Below are 20,536 nucleotides of genomic sequence, written 5' to 3'. Positions count from 1 at the left end.
CGACAAGTTTGCAGCTCCCCCTGGAATAGGGTTTAATCTTCCAGGAAGTTTTTCGCGGATTAAAGCGGCGGAGATCCGCCATGCTTGCCTTTCCTACCCGCAACGAATCTTCGAATCGTTGGAAATTCTTGCGTGCATCAGGTTTCCCCTCCAAATTCTCTTTTTTTTTTAACGCGCGTTCCGTTGTTTTATCCCAGAAGGGAGTTAAAGGTCGGTAGGAATAATTAATAACTCTCGAATGGAAAGAGTTGTTGAAGAAAGTTTCCGAGTGGGATCCGATTGGAAAATCATCCGTTCGTCTCTTTTTAAGGATTGTAAGAATTAAGAGTTTAAGGGATTGCAAGGTTTCAGAAGATCGAATAATGGAATATTAAGAGGAGGAACTTAAGATAAATGTTAATTTATTTTATATATTTATCAGATCTTCTAATCTTAGCATTCGAAAGAATAAAATTAGATTTCGAAAAGAGGGGCGCAAACAGTGACGAGGTTAGCTATCGGATGAAGCCACTCGGATGAAGATCCATCTATTCTAATTTCCTTTCCTCCCTCTTGTTAACCTCTTCTCGACTCTTACCTTTTACCTTCTTGGCCACGCCATCGAGCACGCCCACACAGCTGGAACACATTTCGAAATGTTACGTACGCGTTCGATTTGAAGTTCGAGCAGGGATAAACCAATAAAGCACACCTTTGACCCACGGCCAACTATGCTTAATTGACTGAGCAAAACACGCAGGTTCAGTGCGACGACTAACGTCGAGCACATTGTTCCACACAAGTTTCTAATAAGCAATACTCGACGAGTGTGAAACATCTGGTGCCCACTAACCGCCTGGAAACCGTTTTAGAAAGTCATATATTAATTCCACCGCTTTTACCGTGACAGTACAGGAGTATGAATAATCTATCCCATACGATACAGCAACACATAAGTTGGCAGCAACTTATATATGTATGTATAAGTGGCCGTTTTACTGGGAAAAAGAGTTCGCAATTTTATTTCGCCGATCGGTCCGAATCGAGAATAACGCTTCGAACGTTGATAGATCAAATTTATGTGGCTCGTTTTTAAAGAAATGTAGTGGAAGAGTAGGTGTTTCCAAGTGGAAATCGAATCGATTCTTTGAAGATACTTTAACGTATAGAACTATTTATGAATATCGAAATGAATTATTATTATTACGAGCTAAACTTCGAAAGTATGAAACAAGAAGATGATGATGTTAATATTGTCCTTTCATACTTTTTTTCAAGACTGATACTAATCCAACGATACGAATCTTTTATATTTCATTCGTGTCAAAATCCAAGCTGAAAAGCTAATTATTTCCACCTCGAACTTACATCAAATCGATCGATAAGAAACGACGATTCCTCGAAAGTTTGCGTATCGATTCGAGAAGACAACAGTGGTCGATTTACAAGTTCAACTTTACGAGCTGTTTTGCAAGACCCAGAGACCTGTTCCCTTCCGGTGAAGGAAAAGTTGAGGCCGATCGGAGGGTCAATTCCTCCGAGATACGTTCGCCTGTTGGAAGAAAAACGCGGCTCGAGGCACGCGTTATAACGTGCGCCGCGTTGTAACCGACTTACACGATCTATCGTAGGCAGCCGGCGGCCACAATGGCGCTTACGCATCGATTTTCCGTCAGAAACTTACTTACTGTACGTCGTCGGCGACGCTAAGGCCACGAGTTCGAGACGACGAGCAGTCGTGGAGGGGATGGAAAATCGTCGTAAACAAAGTCGGGCTCTACGTAGTTGGAATATTTAAGAGTAACGTGCTTTTAACCCGAACGATCGCCGTTCTACTGTGAACTTACGTGCGTTAAACTCGAGCTTGGAAGATTCTCGTGCGAGACGAAATATACGTTCAAAACTATTCATTTTATTTTTTTAATTATTTAAATGTAGAGATTTGCTCAAACATTACGATATTTTATACTTTGAACATTTTGTGTTTCCTCTTTTCTTTTCGTCATTCTAATGGAAATGTATCTAATTATATGACGAATCGAACGAGCGGATAAAGTTAATAGCACTCGATTTAAAAAGCAAGCATTGGAATTGTAATTTTTCCAATGGAACATTCGTAGGTTATTGTTAATGGGTGAGATCGTGCGATAGAAAACGATGGGTAAATACGGTGTTATATGTATTTACTATGTAAATTGACAGAAATCGAGGGCGTAGTTTAAATCGTCGTGCTTCATTGGAAATACACCATGCGTCGTCGTTTATATTCGCTTTTATCCGTGTCCTGGTTCACCGACAAAATATTATGTAACGAATTTCCAGCAAATTCGTTCGTTCTTGCCGACGACACGTAATGAAAACTATCCCCGTTGGGGATACGTTACGTAAGTTTTCGTTAGTGGGTCAAAATCGGTCGATTCGGATTAATCTTGCGCTTCTAAATTATAATTGTGATGAGGTCGATAAACATCGAATAATTTCGATGTATCTATACGAGAAAAGATGACCACGGGGATAGATAGATCGATAAGTTATAAAAATAAATATTCATTTTATAAGAAAAACGGTTGTCGGATTATTAAATTATTATTAATTATTGGAAACAATTCCGTATTGTTATAAATTTCAAATAGTCTTATTTAAATATTATTTTAATCATTGATTTATCGTTATGAAATATGAAATAATATTATTTACATATACAACCGCTGCTCGCAATAATTACTCATTATCGTAAATGTTGAATGAGATTATTTTATAATATTTCTTTTTTTTTGTGTTGTGAATAAGCGTGAAAGATTAAAAATAAATTAAATATAATTTACGTATTTCTTTAAATTAATAAATTCTTCGATCAAATCTTCGATCTTTTTCACATTCGTTTTAATTTTAATTCGCGTTTATTCTATCCACGCTTATCTCGCATCGCTATTATTATATCTGATAGACAACTTTATTAACGACAATTATCACCATAACTGTTCATCACTTATCAACAATTTATCGATATCATTCAGTGTGAATACAACATGTATGAAGGCTCATAATTACGATTATCAGTCGTTATAAACGTTCTTACGTATTCGCAAGTTTTATCACACATTCGGTATAGATAATAATCATCCATTTTATCATTTTCTACACATTGATCGATATTCCTGCAATCAAACATAGTGTGTAATATTGCTGGATGGGCAATGATTTGCATACTGTATTTGATGCTCCACTTGTCTCAGTTTACTCATGATTCGTTGCCTGTAAGTGCATCAACTCGTCGACTTGGAAGACGAGCACGATACGAATCCGCGAATCAACAAGTTTGTTCGCTCGTTAGTGCAGAGAGATATTCTTCTTTTGTTGCTTTAATTATCATCGACGATTGAATGATTGGCATTATAGATGATCAAATGAGAACCTGCACTGTCAATGCGGTGAAAAGCGAATAGGCTTCTTTACATACAGCCAAGTGGTTATTATGCTAAACAAGATGCATTTGAATTGCCCTTTTGTTTTTTTCACCGAATCAATCAATTAGATAAAGATCCAATTTACTTCAATCAAAGAAGATTTTAAGATCGATTTAAGATCTCTAGTATATCGGTCAATAAGAACGTTGTAAGTGAATATTCTTCCAGAAATAACTATACCTATCTTATTATTTACCTTTAAATTGGATCAAACTTTGATTGAAAATTAAGAAAAATTTGAAACGCTGTAAGTCCGAAGATAACGATTTCCAAACAACGAATGGGCGATCGTTGGAAGCGCGGATCCTTGCTCTTTAAAACGCTTTCTCGTTTATTTCGATACGACTTCCGGTTCCCAAGATATCATCGTGCAAAGAAAAGTTAATTTTCGTTTGCTCAAACCTTGATTAAACTCTATTAAAATTTTAGAAAAATTCGAACCGTTATAACTCCGAAGATAATGGCTTCCGGTCAATGGACGAGCGATCGTTGGAAGCGGGCCACCTTGCCCTTCAAAACGCTTTTTCGTTCATCTCGATACGACTTCCGGTTCCCGAGATATCGTCGTGCAAAGAAAAGGGTAATTTTTGATCCTTTACTATCCTCGTCCTTGTCATTTACTCGGATCTCTCGCTCGCGCCTCGCCTCACCGACCTATCCCAAACTCCAGACGAGTGACAGACGCGATTCCTGGAAAGATATAGCACGTAATTCGTAGAAAGGCGTGGTAGGAAAAGATATAGGTCAGTGGGTCGCGGCCCCATTCATAATTTCTGCGCCGATGTTAAACTTCGAGCCCATGTATCTCGGCAACCGATCGAGATATCGGGATGAATCAAAAACCAATTTCAATGATACGATTTACTCTACTTGTCGAACGGATTTTGACGACAAAATTTTTAATTTTTTTTTCATACATGAAAATTACATTCGTGAAGTTTCATTCGTGACTTAATAATAGGTGGTGGTGAAAAGAAAACGAAAGTTCGTTCGATATAATTATTCAACGATTTGTTTCGTAACGAGGAGAAATTGGAAGAAGTTTTGGTCTCGAATAGAGCAGTAGGTCAGATCGCTTTCTATAGGAATATTGCGCGCGTGCATCGTTTATAACGTGTGTATTCAGGATCGATAATCGTGTTGGGAGCACACTGCACACGTCGATAACGATGTGTGGCCGAGACTCGAATTATTTATTGGATCGTGACGGATTTTTAATGCTCGCGAAATTCGCGTGTGCCGCTCTTTGTTTTATTTATCGGATCTCGAATGGCTAGAAATCGGTGAATAACGAATATATATATATTTTATTCCCTCGTATTTTTTCTCTCTTTCATTTTTTTTCTTTTTTTTTTTTTTTTTTTTTATTATTCCCAGAGAATTCGCTTGCCAACAGATTTTTTTCGTCGATCGTCAACGATTAAACTTTCCGGTTCGATTTGGTGGTTTTTGAATCTCGTCCTCGCAATGATACGCTAGAGTTGCTCGTTACCCGTGTTACCTTTATTGTTGATTTAACGTTCTCACTCGAAATCGTTAGTTGTTACTCCTGCTTCGTTGAACTTTATCGCGTGATTGGTATTCAATCAATGATGTTGTATTTGATATCGATTCAAACGTGGATATATCGCGATACTACGCTCGGTAACGAGTTTAATTGGATACATATCGGTAATTCCTGCTCTGCGAAAATCGAATTCGACCACGTGTTCGTTTGAATATATCATTCAAAATAGCATTCGTGTTGATTATTAAAAAAATTTGATTGATAAAACCGCGATCGCGCATCAACCTGAAAATTCGTTGTTTCAAAATTCACGAAGAATCGATCTACTACGCATGATCGACGTTTCCATTTCCTCGTGGATGGTACTCGATCGGCGTACGATCATTCGAGTAACTCGCCTTACAATTCTCGAGCATTAAATCCCCGATACTCTCTATAAAGATGTCCCCTCGAGCCGACAGTCATGAATTTCTCGGTCCGCTAGCGGGAATCGGCAACGGTTTCCCATCGACCGTGTCGCGGCTAAACCGAATGGAAAATGGAATCGAATCGTACCGTTGCGGAACGGATATAAAGTAAGAAACTTGTACTCGATTGCATGTTTACCGGCGGTGATGACTGTGCGACTCCCAAGGATCGAATTCAATAATGCACTTCCGCCCGGATCTGAATCAAGCTCGAAGGAAATTTCGTTTCATCGAAATTCGAAATATTTACGTATAAGTTACGTATGAATTTATGTGTTTACGAACATGTTTTCTAATCATCTTTCGAATTTCAATTTTTTCGCTCGGTCGAGCCAACAAGTTCAGACGTATATAACGTTTTATATTTTAATATCTCGTACAATATCTTTACGTTTACAAAGAAAGAAAATTTGTCGGATATTGAAGTCTGTATATCGTTGTTTCGTGCGATGTTTTAATAATAAAGTAATTACCAAGATGCATTCTCGGAGCAATGAAGTATCTACTATTCTTATTTTTCATCTTCTTATCATCTACGTCTCTATATATCCTTCTCTCTTAACGCATAGAAATAATTTCGTTGTTCAATAACGAAAAATCAAACTCATCTTCACTTGAACTTATTTCATTACCTTATTCCACGCTTACAAAGTTGAGAAACTTTGAAAATAATATTTCTATCGCTACGATTGTCAAGCTCGGACCAACGCTGCTTTATATAAGATTATATATGAAGAGCTTAGGGATCTATTCGTGAAGCGACATTTAAAAAAAAACCAAACATAAATAAATATCGTTCGAATTGGTGCATCGATCTGAAAGTCCTCTTCCTTTTCTCGAGATACGAGGAATGGAAATGTTCTCTTCTTGCCCTGATCGTGCAACGAGCGCGAGAAGCGCAGATTCGTGGCGCGTCACAAGAAGAATCCGGGCCTGGATAAATTGCTCGACTTCCGGTTCGGTGTAGTCGAGAAGAAGGGAGTGGAGGTGGGCAGAGAGAACGAGGTCGAAAGGGAGAGAAAGAGGGAGGACGAGGGCAATTGAGACTGGCGACCGCTAATAGGGAGATTAATTCGCTGTCTTCTCGCCTCTCCTCTCTCCCTCTCCCTTCCTCTCTTACAATTTCGTATTCCTCTTTTTCCCTTCCTCCTTCCTTCCTATTTGTCGTCGATGCGTTCGAACGAAGAAAAAAAAAAAAAAAAAAAAAAAAAATAATCCCCTCCTGCTCCCCCCACCCCCTCTACTCTCTTGTCTCGCTCGTTTCCCACGGGATACGGCGAGAGAGAAACCGATTTATATCGGCCATTAAGAATCGAAGAGGTTTCGCGTTTAAATTGGAGAGGTTAACTGTGCAGTCTCGACAATCTTGCGGGCATTCATCCCCCTGTTCGCGAAATAAGAAGCTAGGTCTCTGGACGAGAGAGGGAGGGAGCGTGTTTCAATCGATCTTTGCCCTTTTCATCCCTCCCTCTCTCTCTTCAGCACTCTTTAACGCAGGGAACAAGTGTTTTATATATATATATATATATTTCTCGCGTTGACAATATTTGCAATAGTTGTATATTATTCGATTGGTTCTATGTTAATTTTCGATTTCGATTCTTCTGGGTAGATTATATCGTGTAGATTTAATAAAGGAAGGATCGAATCGTTGGTGTTCTTCTATATTGTTTTGAAAGAGGAAAAATTGATTCTAGAAGTAAGTATAGATTTATCAATTGAGACACGAATTTTCATCATCACGGTTTGGTTTTCTTGTATAATTAGGTTATGGATGGTTATGGATTACGTGGATATCAAGCTTCTCGTTTCCACTTCCAGGAATGGAAGAATGTGAATTAATTTTCGAAGGATCGATTCTAATTAAAGTTTGTTAAACGGAGAAAGCAAGATGAAGATAGATCTCGTCTCTATTCCAAGTTTTTTTCGTTTGTTTTCGCCATTCTACGAATAATATTAACATTCTGTGTTAAATATTTGTATGATTCATTGTACACGTACATTTTGCCCTGCGTATATTCTTCGTTCTAACGAGGTTGTTTTGCACAATTATCCGATAAGTTGTTGAATAATTAGAAAATTCTAGTTATTTTTAACGATCAAATCAATGATGACACGTATTGCTATCTATCGATGGTTAAATGTCATACGTGTTTTTCCTATACTCTGGAAAACACCTTTCTAACCTTAAAAACAATTTTTATATTTTTCTTTAAAGCAACGTAACCAATCCCTACAAACAAATTCTAAACGATCAAACCCTGGATCTGCACATTTCTTCGGTCTCACTTAAATTCACGTAAATTCAAAAATATCGATAAACATATTGCGTTGAAGATGTAACAAAAAGTAGTAAAAGTAGTAATAAATTCGAAAAGTTGTATCAGTTTGTCAATCGAAACGATCGTTGTCGATTTCTCGCCAATACTGACCAACATTTTTTTTACCCGAATACCAATTTGAATCTCGAAATCACGCATTCAAAGGGGGGCGGAATATCGCCAGAATCGAGAAATAATTTCCGCGAGGGGTTGTAACTCGTCGCGGGAAATCCTTGGAATAGGATTCTCCTCGAAGGAAGGAAGGAAGGAAGGAAGGAAAGGGTCGATTTCAGACGATTTGTATCTCGCCGATTTCTACCTCCACGATATCGTTCCCCCTTCTTTCCTTCGAGAATCGAATCGCTTTAATCGCCGCCCCCATCTCCGCTATCGACTCTCTTAAATTCATTTAAACTTCATCCGGACGATCGTTGAATTACGTCCCGGCAATAAACCGTTCCTCTAATCTTTTCTCTGTAATTGTGTCGCAATTCTGTCTTTGTTTGTGATTCCGAGTTGCACAAGTCGATCAGTGTTTGTCTTTTAGCCGAGGATTTTTATTTTTACGGATGGATAAAAACCCTGGAAGAATATCTATAAGTATTTTAATTAACGAGTTTCGTTATATTTAACGAATATATATTTGCATTTTATTATTATACATATATTTGTATTAGTGAATATATTTATAATATAATTACATTCTAGGGATCGTTGATTGGTGAACCTTTTCAAAGAAATCTTCTTGAAATGACGTTAATTTTACCGAAGATACGACGATGGATTTGATTGTTGTTACACTGGTTCTCATGTTATTAATTACACTGGATAAAAGTAGACAGGTATTGTGAATATCTAGATAAATAACCGGTTTCTCGAAACTCCACTCCTTAAACGCCACCAAAATCCACAGGAATAATTCAAAAATTCCCCCTGAAACGAAGTTTAACCTACCGGAGGGGAGGAGTTAAAACTTTCCTTGGCACCGGTAAAAATCACTGTGTCGACGAGAAGTTGTTTTTATCCAACTATTCTCTCTCCTCCTCCTCCTCCCAGGAGGAGTCTTCTTCAGAGTTTGCTCCAGTTTCCACCAGGCTTGCAGCACCCCGCTGTTTGTCGACCGTCAGTCGTTTCCTTCTCGTTTGCTTTCGACCACGTCCTCCGATTATATTCTTTCCTCCGTGCAAATTCACCGTCAAACCGGTTGTTAAACTCCGTCGCTTGTCAAACGATTCGATGCCATTCAAATGGGGGGAGGAACGAGAGTCTGTTTAGATATTAGGCGACGAGTGATTTTTGTGCAAAGAAGAATTAAAAAATTATTTCTTCGTTTTTTGGGACACGTGTTATAATCTCGAATATATTCGAATATATCTTCAAAAGTATCTAACATACAAACTTACGATGATGATAATTTTATAACACGACGAAATACTTGCCACATCCAAATCCACATCGAGAATAATCGAATCGATCGAGGATTAAAAAGTACGAGAGGTGGAAACAAATTCTCTCTCTCTCGAGTTGGAAGAGATAGCTTTTCGCCCGTGTTCGATCGTTCCATCCATCTCTGGTGAAAGTTCGAGGGGGTCGTTCCACGCGGATGGAAATCTCGCCCGTTGAAATACGCGTAATATCCGGCACAGGTGGCGGGTATTAACACGGCGGGGGACTCGAACGAACGAAATGGATTCGCGGAATCTAGGAGGAGAATCTCGTGGCGCCTCGTTTAGGGAAAGGAGTTACACGAGACCGCAAGGGTACGAGAGATATCACCTACCTAACGTTCAGACGCTCGTTTCCCTCATTATCATACAACTGCATTCCGGTTATTGTGTTCCCGTAATTACGGTCAGTTACGAGCGGCTGGGCCGCGTAAATAATTGCGCAATTATGGGAAGCGAGCTTCACAGCTTTTTTTCCCCTTCCTCTCCTCGTTCTTCAACTCGTCGACAATAGGGATCTCGAGCGGATCAGAGATGCCGTTACTATCGATGTACGCTCCCAAAAGACTATAGGATGAGGAATATATAGTCTATATATTTATATAGCCTCTTCGAGTTAATTAATTGAACCAACCAACGTAACTTTCATTCTTCTATCCATCTTTCGATGGAACATAAGTAAAAGAATGTTAGGCCATCCATTTTGGAAGCTTTGGTATCGGTAATGTCGGCCGATTCATCGCCTCGTTTCCGGTTGCGTCACGGATGAGTATCAGGGAGGAGGAGGAGGACAGGTCGGGCCGGTGTCCCGTGGCAGAGAGCGCGATAAAGAGCGGTTTGGGTACGAGGCCTTAATTAACGTTCCCGACAGGTAGGTACCTACCTAACTGTAGATTTAAAGGCGGACCCGTTCATCCCCAGCCCCTGGGTAATGAACTCTGGTTGCGCTTGGAGGAAGAGCCGTGGGAAGAAGGAGCGGAAAGGAATGGAGGGGAAAGGAAAGGAAGAACGAGATGGTGGAAGCGCAATCGTTTTTCAAATCGTCGTGTTATGATAAAATGATTCCAAGATTAGAGGAGGAATATCGTGAATCTTTAATCAGTTTGCGTCGATTGGTTCAATTTTGTAAGAGAGAAACGTGGATGGACAAAGGTGGAGGGAAAGATGGAAGGAATGGAGTGAGCGCGTGGGCGGAGGGAAGAGGAAGAAGTTGCCGGAAGCGGATCTTGCGACAGGGTTAACGGCATTAAGTCGTCGGCGTGACCCGCTTAATGACCCGGCCATACGTCGAACGGCTCATTTCCATGTGCCGTGTCCCCGTTCACGCTGATTCTTGGGGGTCGTGCTCCTCCTCCGTTTTATTGGGACGAGGTCAAGGCCGTCATCTCGTGCATGACTACTTTTCCGCTCGAACGTGTTCAATCTCCCACACGAGTTTCCTCTCCTCGTTTCTCTTCCCTCTCGTTGAACACCAAGAAGATATCCATCCACGCTCCATGGTGGATTAATTTGGAATGCGTTCAGTTCGTCTTCTTTGAAAGAAAGTGGTGCGAGTGCTTCGAATTAAAATTCGAAAGGTTACAAAGCGAAGAGACGACTTCTTTTTTTACATAAATCGGAATTATTCGAGCTTTAACGATATCTATAATTCGAACGAATTATTTAAACGATTTCAATTAATTAACATTTGAAGATATTGAATTTATATCCGCGTTATACGCATACGATATTTGAATTATACGTGAATAAAGTGATGAAAAAAAGCGTGCGTTCAATTCCGAATTGTGCAACTGTTGCAGCGAATTAACGGTGTTCCGAGAATGGGTAAAAGGAAGAGATGGAGCGGACGACACGAAAAGTGTTTCAACACTGTTGATACGTTGGTCACGTTATTTTCGAGGCGGGGTGATCGAGGGGTCGCGTGATCGCCGATAAATAAAAACATGGTCGACGGCCGTGCTCCGTGAAACGGTTATTTCACGGATTAGGGGGCACGATGCGAGCCATTATCCGAGGGGGAGCTTTAATTTAGATAAACGATCTCGCCGGCCGGACGACTGTCCCGAAACTTTGAAAAGTTGTCCGTTTCCAACTCCTCTGCTCGTCAAACTTTTTTGCCCGGCCGAATCGTAACGAGCGTGCCACGAGCAATTATCAGCTCGTGGAATCTGGCTGCGTGGATTGTTGGCGAGCCTCCAAGATATCGATCAATTTCGAGATTCAAAATTTTTCTTAATTCGCTTTCTCGCGACTCATCAATGAACGAATAATTTTAGGGATTTATTTGTCGAAGGGTTCTTTTCGAAAGAATTGATCGAAGATATGATGGCAATTTCGTAGGTTCGAGAATGTACGAGGCTTCGAAGAATTTTAAATTCGAGGAAATCGATGCCCGAACGCATAAATATCAAGGAAAGAGCATAGAACATCCATCGTTCGTAATAATCTTCTCGAATTAAGAGTTCAACGAGAGCCAAGCTCGTTTACACGCGAATCCCCGTTACGATAATAATACAATAGTAATAATAATATCTCTCTTTGCAGTATCACTGACTGCATTTTCGTCGATGAAACAGCGGCAGCTGTTTTATCGATCCGTTTCTTCCACCGTTCGTCCATTAATCAGGCCCGCTTTGTCGGCTTTGTTCGATAAAAGCAAGAAGGAAGCCGGAGTTTCGCATCGAGATCGCTGACTGTGCGCGCGCGTTTATGCTGTGAGATCGTGCAGGAAGCTTGTCGCGCCTGGCGAGGTCAGGGACGATTCTCGGCCGCGATAAACTCTGACGAACGAACGAACGAGCGGATTCGTGTCGGCGGGAGACAAGGCGGACAAGATTGTTCCACGATCTTGCGCGACGTAACACCACAATTTTGAGGACACAATTGGGGAGGGAGAACGGACAGCTCTCGGTCGTACGAGAGTTGGAATGGAATTCCTTCTTGGACTTGTTGTTTCGTGTTATTTCGTGGAGAGCAAGGGAAACGTTTAAGTGGAGAGTTTTAGATTAAATTAGATCGATTATACACGGGATATCTGTTGAATTTCTTTTTTTTTTTTTTCCAGTCCTTTCTTCTTCGTTATATTTAAGCAAGATACAGAGCGAAGAAAAATACGCGAATAAACTTTCCAACCGTCATTTTTCGTCGGAGGGAAAAAATTGAACGTTTAAAAGTGGTGTACGAAAACATGGACGAGCAGAAATTGTGGAAGAAAAATGTCCCGTTTCGCGGGGGCGGGGAATGAAATAGGAACGAGGCGATTGCGTTCCTCTTTCGTCGACGCGCAGGGGCGATAAATCCATAGCCTCGTTGAAATTCCGAACGAAACAAGGTCAAGCGAGGCGTAATTATTAACGACTTATTACAAGAACAAAGAATTTTCCGCTCTTTCGTTCTGTCCAATCTTGGAAGCTTGATCTTTATGCCGTTTATTTGTCGCGAAACTGTTACACGTTCCATGAAATGAACTTTCAAAGAAGTTTCGTTTAATTCGTTTGTCTTCGAGGAATGAAAATTCTTCAAAATCATCCATTTTCATTTGATCGACGTTTTGTCGATCACGCCTCCAGCGTGTCGATCTTTCTCCTCTCCCATTTTTTTTTTCTCATCCCGTCACCACGCTCCTTCCTTCCTTCCTTCCTTCCTGCTCCCTCTCTCGTTCCAGTCTTCTTATCCCTTCAGCCACTTTGTTCGAGTCTGTCGGATTATCGTGGTCACGGAAATACCAGGGGTAGGAAAGCACCCTTCTTCCTTCCTTCGAGGTCCCCTCCCCCCCATGGGGATTTCTCCATTTCGCCCCCTTCCGACGTGTATCCATCCATTCTGATATCCGGCCGAAGGATATCCTATTAGAATGTAAACGCGACGAAACTTTTTAATTTTGTGTTACGTTATCCCCTAGTATAAGTGTCATTTCTGAAAGCCTGGCTTTAATGAAAAGAGCCGATCACCTGTAAGATATTTTAATTTTCGTCGTGTTATCCGTGTCTTTTTTAATTTTCAATTTCAGTGAAAAAAAGAAGAAGAAGAAGAAGTGTCACTTTAAGTTTTAATAATTTCTATCCTCCCTTTTTAAAAAAATATATATTTTTCGCGTAATATTGATAACGTTGTTGTTTGTTAATTCTCAAAGATGTCTCAAACGAACGAAATAAAAAGAAAACGATATTACTCACGGAATGATCTAATAAAATAAGGCACGCTTGCAATTGTTGGAATAATTGTTAATCAGATATCGTCGGATTTATTAATTATATTAAGATATTGATCGGATTTATTTATTACAATGCTTTCTCTGTTTGTTGCAGGTAAGTGTTTCATCATTGAAGATTAATGGGACTGGCATCGGGCAAGTTAATTTGTAAGTCAGTCACGAACGACATTGCTTTTTTTTTTTCTCTTCCCATTCCCGTTCACTTAATCATACCATCGTGTGTACATTTCCTTATAGAAACGTGTATAAATATAAATGTATGAAATATTTATGAATTATCGCGAGGGGTAATTGTACCCTCGTCGTTTGAAAGTTGCTCGAGCAATTCTTCCAACTAAACAATTACGAATTAGGATGGAATAATCATCGATTAATCATTTCAATCATTCTTGTCAGGTATTAATGGAATTGACGAATTGACGAAAAAATTTATTATTATCACGAGACGCGTATTATTCCTTTGATTGTTTTGCTCAGAAAATTCGAAAGAAACCTTAGCCAGAAGAGGATAAATTGCTGGTAATTAGCGAGGTGAGCGGAACCCTCTCGCATTTCCAACGAGAACACGGAAACGAAATAATGGCGCCCATTGACAAAGGGAGAGGGGTATGAGACGCGGTGGATGAGACGAGTGGTGAAAGTCGAGCGAAAGCGAGTGCGGGGCGTAAACGTTACTCGAGGTCGTTGCCAAAAGACCCCGTAACACGTGCGTGTGAAATAATACTCTACGAGTTCATACGTGTAACACGTATACACGTTTTCTCGCTCATATTCGTCTCGAAATATCTTTCAAGAATCGAATTTTCTTTTTCTCTTCTTCAAAGATTAAATGCAGATATGATTTCGAGATCTTTTAAGAAGATATCTTTGGATCGATCGAGATTAAAGCAAGTCGTCAAAATAAATGAGATTTGTCGTGAGTGTATGTAATGCATCGAATTTCTCACTTGAAAAATCGTATTTAAAACACGAATAAATTTCGAGGATTGATTTTCCCCCTTTGGAAAAAAAACCCAAAATTATTTATTAGCCATTATTGGTAGTCGTGGCTCAACGAAAGAAAAAGAAAATTAATCTCATAGACTCTTCTTTTTTTACGGCTCGAAATGGCGAGACTCCCCCATTATTACATCCAATCGAACGAGGCAAACAGCGGAGGGTAAATGTTACGTCTCGATCGATCGGAACGTGCCACCGTTTTTTGTCTCGATTTCGAATTAAACCGTGTCCATCGTCGTCCAATTCATCCTTCCAAGTAAGTTCTTTCTTGTTTCTTTTCTTCTCTCCAAGATTTGCTTTCGATTCGAGACGAGGGGGAACAAGGATCGAAAAATGGGGGGAAAAAAGAGAAAGAAAAATGTCGCTATACGTGAGAGGAATGGGCGAAATTTCGTGGCCGAAAATCAGAGACGTGATATTCTCATTCATTGGACGTTTCTCGGCGTCCACGATCGTCCTTCGTACGAGGATAAGGATCGTGAAACGCGGAGGAGCGGACGAGCGAGGACGAGGTCTCGACCGCGGATGCACGAGAACCACCAGGAGTGGAAGGATGACGACCGTTAAGGACGAGGACATTGAACCTCGCGGCGTACGGTGCTGCTCCCTCTTTCGTGCTGGCCGCGGTTCTCATTCTTTTCCATCTCATTTTCGCTCGCCAGAGACGTTGTTCTTTCTCTCTCTCTCTCTTTCTTTCGTTTAAATCCGAAATTCGTTGCTCGATACGTAAAGAAACGTGTATATTAAATGCCCTCAGAAGAGTGATGATACTTTTTTGAACATCTCGAAATTTTATCATTTCATCTATTTAAGAAGATGGAGCCAAGCAACGAATCGTTTTTCTTCGTTATTTTGTAACACTAACTCTATTCGTTCAAACACTGTTCTTTTCAAATTTGGAAACATCGAATTTATTAAAATTTAGTAAATAATTTTAGCGAAATGAACGCATGGCTCAACAAGTTAACAAGTTAATTTCAACGGCGTACCCTAACCACGACGATACATCGCGGAGAAAAGGAGGAGAAAAGGAGGAAGAAGCGAAGGGAGATCGGTATGAAAGTTGGAAAGGGGGAAAGGAAGGGTGCGAGAGAAGAGAAGAAGCTCTGCCCTCGAGACACGTATCGTGTTCAAATACACGGGCATTCACGCCCGTGTCTCTCGTTATTGTGTCGCGTGAACCCTCCACGGCTACAGTCTGATGGGGTTTCAGGCGCCCCACGATCCATTCCACTCGCTGTCCCGCTTCCTCGTCAAGGGTCATTTCTTCGCCTTTTTCTCCACGTCCGCAGCCCTGTACCCCCGCCGATCGATGCGCGACAGGTTTCTGTCACGTGTCTCCAACATTAATACCTTCCTACCGTGGACGATCGTTGTATCGTTGACCCTTTACACCTGTTTATTGCTCGATGTCGAGAATATTTCTCTCTTTCTTTCTTTCTTTCTTTCTTTTTTCGCTGCAATTTGTCGTGTAATAAATTATCGGTTTAATGATGATCGATAAGGATGATCGGTCGATCGACAATTATTTTTTTGAAAAGTGTGGATCAAAAATAGGATGTTTAACCGTTAAAAAAATTACCACGAGAGAAAAGTACGTAACAAGATCATTCGTGTCGTCCAATACCTGTGCAAGATGTACGTGTACCGAGAAACGAAAAACACGAGATAACCTTTTAACCATCAAGCCTTTTTTACAATTCGGTTTACACGGCTCACAAATTGCAGCAATTTGTCGTATATATGTAACGCTGTTCACAACACACACGCACCACAATTTCCACGTAAGAGTTCGATATTTCTTGCATAATCGACGAAATTTGTATTCCTCCGGTAAATTACCTTAATCGTTCCTTTCTTCGTCAAACCGTTCATAATCCTTTCCTCGCTTCCATCGATCGTACGCGTAATTAATATCCTCGTCCGATTTCCTCTCTCATTCCTTGATCCTTAATTTCCTTTTTTATTTTATCCGAAGAAATTGATCCGCCCCCTTCTCTCACTTTTAAACATTTGTTCCCGACGAAAAGAATAATAAAAATATAGGAAGAGAATTAAAATGAAATCGCGAATAAATTCACCTATGCTCGTTCCAGCCTTTCCCTCGGCGGAATATATAATTGAATCAAAATGAAAATGCGCAACCAGAAGAAGAAGGTGGCGAAACCCTCGAAGAGACACGTTCGTGTCGTCGTGGCGCGAGCATTATGGCACGCCTTCAAGTAGTTTACAAGCAGCTTGAAACTCGACGGTGGTGGAAGGGCAGAGGGGTTGGCTGTGAGGCAGAGCGAGGCGAGATTAATTAGATGCCGATGACAAAGCGGAGGGGGGAGCGCGTGTCTTCGCATGGGGGACAGAGAGAGAGAGAGAGAGAGGGAGGGAGGGGGGGTGTGACGTTCATGGGCCGATAAACTTTGAAATTTTGACGACGCTCCAACATCCGGCCGTGCCGCCGCCTTCTTCCCGCTGACAATGGCTGCGCGATAAGGCTATTGATTCGGTCGCTCGCCCCCGAAGGGGAAAATTGAACACTCGATTAAATCTTCCTCGCGTGGGCGTTCCCCGAATTCCCCAGGCGAGCATCGAATCGATGCTCGGCCTCGCCAAATTTTCTCCTCCTCCCCTTCTCCTCCCCGCAATTTTCTAATTAGAGGGCATTAGGGGGACATTAGGATTCAGATTCTCCTCCTCTTCCTTTCTTTTTTTCTTTTTTTAACAACGTCGTCTCTGAATTATTAATATCAACTCGAGGAATCGAAGGATCGAAGGGGGTGGATATCGATTTTTGAAGATCGAATTTCTGCGAGATCGTTACGATTGATTTTATATATCTCGAGGAATAATTCTAAGGGTTTTCTTTTTTTTTGATTCGATTCCGGTGAAATTTCAATGGCGGGGCATGGTTGATTTTAATCAATTCGATATTGGCGGACGTTGAGTCGCATAATTTTAGAATTTTCCACCACGGTTTTTCTATTTTTAATTGAATCATGAAACACGATTGTCTTTTAATTGGCGCAAATTGATATTGCGCACGGTATCGACATTTTCTAGTTTCGAGGTTTTTCCAGTGATTTTGATTCGATTTCGTAGAATTGCGTTCCATGGTGTTTCAAAGAAATTTGAACGAAACACGGTTAATTTTAATTAACTCGATAATACTCGTGCTCAGTCGGTGTATATAGTTTTGGAATTTTTTTCTTTTTCAAAGAATATTCTAGAATATCCAATTTTTCCATCGTTTTTTTTTTTTTTTTTTCGATTGGATTTCCATGATCTGCTCAAAGAGATCCGACACGCGTAACACAGTTATTTTTAATTGATACAATAACATTCACTTTCGGCCGCATCGTTTTTTTTCCTCGAAATTTTCCATCTTTCAGAAATTTCCAATCACGTCCATCCACGATATCATCCAAACTCTCAAACGAAATTAATCTAATATGAAATTCCCTAATAAAATGATTTTTCCGTCGTGACGACATAAATTAATATCGCTCGTTTAAAAAGAGCGATTTTTCTCATCTTTTCTTCGTTCAATTTCTATCTCTCTTCCAACCTGACGTAATCTATCAATCAGATTGGTCAAACAACAAATTTCTCCAAAGAGTACGTAGTTGCCATAACGAGAGAGCGCTATCTGGCCGATCGACCCTTCGGATATCGGGGAAACTTGATATAAGCGAAAACGATCTACTTGGCCGGATCGATGCTCGAGTATCAAACTCGCGACTGGATAGGGTTCCCTAATGGCGAAGAAAACCCTGTAATGCCTCCACGACCGCGTAATTATCGATTATAAAACGCGGGGGAACGATCCATCGAAAATGGAAGAAGTGCGCCCTTAAACCTTGAAAATTGAATCCTGGCTCGATGATGAAAAGAAGGAACTTCACTTTCATCTCACTTTTCTCCCAGCATCCTATTCGTCTCTTCTTCTTTTCTTTTTCTTTTCCAATTCAAATTTCCTCGAGAACTCGTCCACGAATCGATCGACGATTCTCTTCGCGAAAATTTCAAAAGTGCGAGATGCTGCGTGTACGGTCGTGTGACGTCGATGAAACAGCTTTCTCCTTCGACTGTGTGCGGAGAGAAAAAGAGAGAGAGAGAGAGAGAGAGAGAGGGAGAGAGGAGGACGAACTAACGAAATTACTCGGTCTGAAAGCGAGGAGAAACCGGTTTTCAATCGTCTACTCTCACTAGGCGCACCGTGCTCCCACGTGAATCGGCGCGGATGATTGCGAATTAGCTTGCCTATCGGCCAGATATGCGAGAAATTTGTCAGCGGGCAACGGATGCCTTCGAATCGATTGGCATCGAGCTGGGAGCAAGCAACAATAACAGTCTGTTTTTCCGCGCATCGGCCGAATAAATTGAACTCGGGCGAGCCATTATTTAAACATACCGGATGAATAAAACATGAAAAGCCTTCGTATAGGATAGGCACTACGCGCTTTTAAATCCTCCGTGTTTACACGATTTACGCGTATTTTTAATTGCATATGTTTTTCCACGTCGAATGTCGTGGAAAATTATGACACTCGTTAATTCGTGCGGCTCCCTGGAAAATGTCTGATTCGCGGAGAGTGGACGTGTTAATTGCATCGAGAGTTTCATTTTTTTTTCTTTTTTTTTTCTCGATATTGTTTCGATGATAATTATCGTTATCTTTCCATCTAACTCGAGAATCGAACGGTTCCTAACACTACGTTAATTTTTCTATATCTTCTAAATTCTAACAATTCTATATATAAAAGCAAATTACTCGAATTACATCTCTAAACAAAATTGTTAATAACAATTCCTTTGGAGTATTTACGTTTTTTTGAAGACGACCGCGTTTCAAAAATCATATCAAATACGATAAACAAATACTTGAAACATCTTTCAGGGAATGTTTTCGAAACGCAACCACTCGACAAAGAGATGTGGCAACAATGCCATTATCCGGCATTGGTACGCGACTAATTTTCGAAAAAGAAGAAGAAAGAAAAAAAAAACCTCCTGTACGTTCGAGCCGGAAATCACGAGCTCTCCCCGTTATAACGAGCGTTAATTCGTACGGAACAATGAAAGGCAATACGCGAATAACGAGTATTTATCGGAACAAAGGGGGGCCTCTTTTAAACGGATCCCTAATGGATCCACGGTTCTCGTTCCACGGTGGAACTGGTGCTGTCGTGGAGACCGAAAATCGGATCGAGATCAAAGCCCCCTACTCACACCGTTCACAACTGTTACGGAGCCATTGTGCCGTGGCCGTGCCGGCATTATAACCGTCTAATCGAATGCAGCAACCTTGGAAAGGCTTGAAAGAAGGCCTCGGTGGCGGGCCTCGAGGTATCTCGGTGGAATGGGGTCGGCACGAGCCCCGCGTACAGTGGCTCACGAAAGTATTCGACCGGTTCGTTGTGAATAATAGAATCGTTCGAGGGAAGGATATTCGTGATTTTTGGAAATTTTCTGGAAAATTGAAATTTCAACCGAACGATTCAAATTTTTTTGGCACGGATTTATCGCTCCGATTCTATAAATATTTTCTCGAGCGTTGTTCTCCTCGTGATCGAGGATATTTTTTTTTCGAGAGAGAGAGAGAGAGAGAGAGATGATTCTCCTTTAGGTGGAAATATTGCTTTGACAAAAATTTCAGGAGTGAAAGAAGCGAACTCTCTTTTGTATCGAAGAATGAAATTGCCCATTTATATAATCCATTATGCTGCACGGGCACGCAAACTTCTATGAAAAGCGGGATTTTCGGGTTGGCAAAGTAAAATTTTTCTGCAAGACAGTGCATACTTTCCCGAGCTACTATACGCTGTGGCACTGCTGTGTGTGCGTTATATCCACACGTGAAATCGCGTGGTTCGTTCTCCTCTCGTCTATTCCACGCGCCCCCTTCCTCTCTGCACTTTCTACCCAGTCTGGTTGCTGGAACGTTCCTTCGAGAAAAAGAGGTTCGTTAAAATTGCATTGGATCCCGAGATTTTTCTTTCTCTCTCTCTCTCCCCCCTCTCAAAAATTGCACGAGCGATATTCGATTTATCGAAACGGCTTATCAATTTCTTCGATCATCCATCTATGGAAACCTTCCTCGCATTCTCTTTCATATTTTCGGAGTATAATTAGAGAATCGGAGAT

At 40.8% G+C, this 20,536-nt stretch overlaps 1 protein-coding gene across 3 annotated transcripts in view; it reads left to right on the top strand.

The window, feature by feature from the left end:
* Positions 1-20,536, top strand: part of LOC100872468 (uncharacterized) — a 284,383-nt gene that overhangs the window by 130,346 nt on the left and 133,501 nt on the right. Inside the window, exon 2 of one of the 3 annotated variants that reach the window (XM_086911642.1) lies at positions 13,494-13,546. The exons of the other annotated variants lie outside the window; for them this stretch is intronic. The gene's annotated coding sequence lies outside the window, so the exon portion shown is untranslated. The remainder of the gene's footprint in view (positions 1-13,493; positions 13,547-20,536) is intronic. 3 annotated transcript variants of the gene reach the window in all.

This window comes from Apis florea, unplaced genomic scaffold (assembly GCF_048593485.1).
Source record: "Apis florea isolate Af1SG1 unplaced genomic scaffold, ASM4859348v1 contig_3326_pilon, whole genome shotgun sequence".
Classification (NCBI taxonomy): Eukaryota; Metazoa; Arthropoda; class Insecta; order Hymenoptera; family Apidae; genus Apis; species Apis florea.
This window is presented reverse-complemented; position numbering and strand designations above follow the sequence as displayed.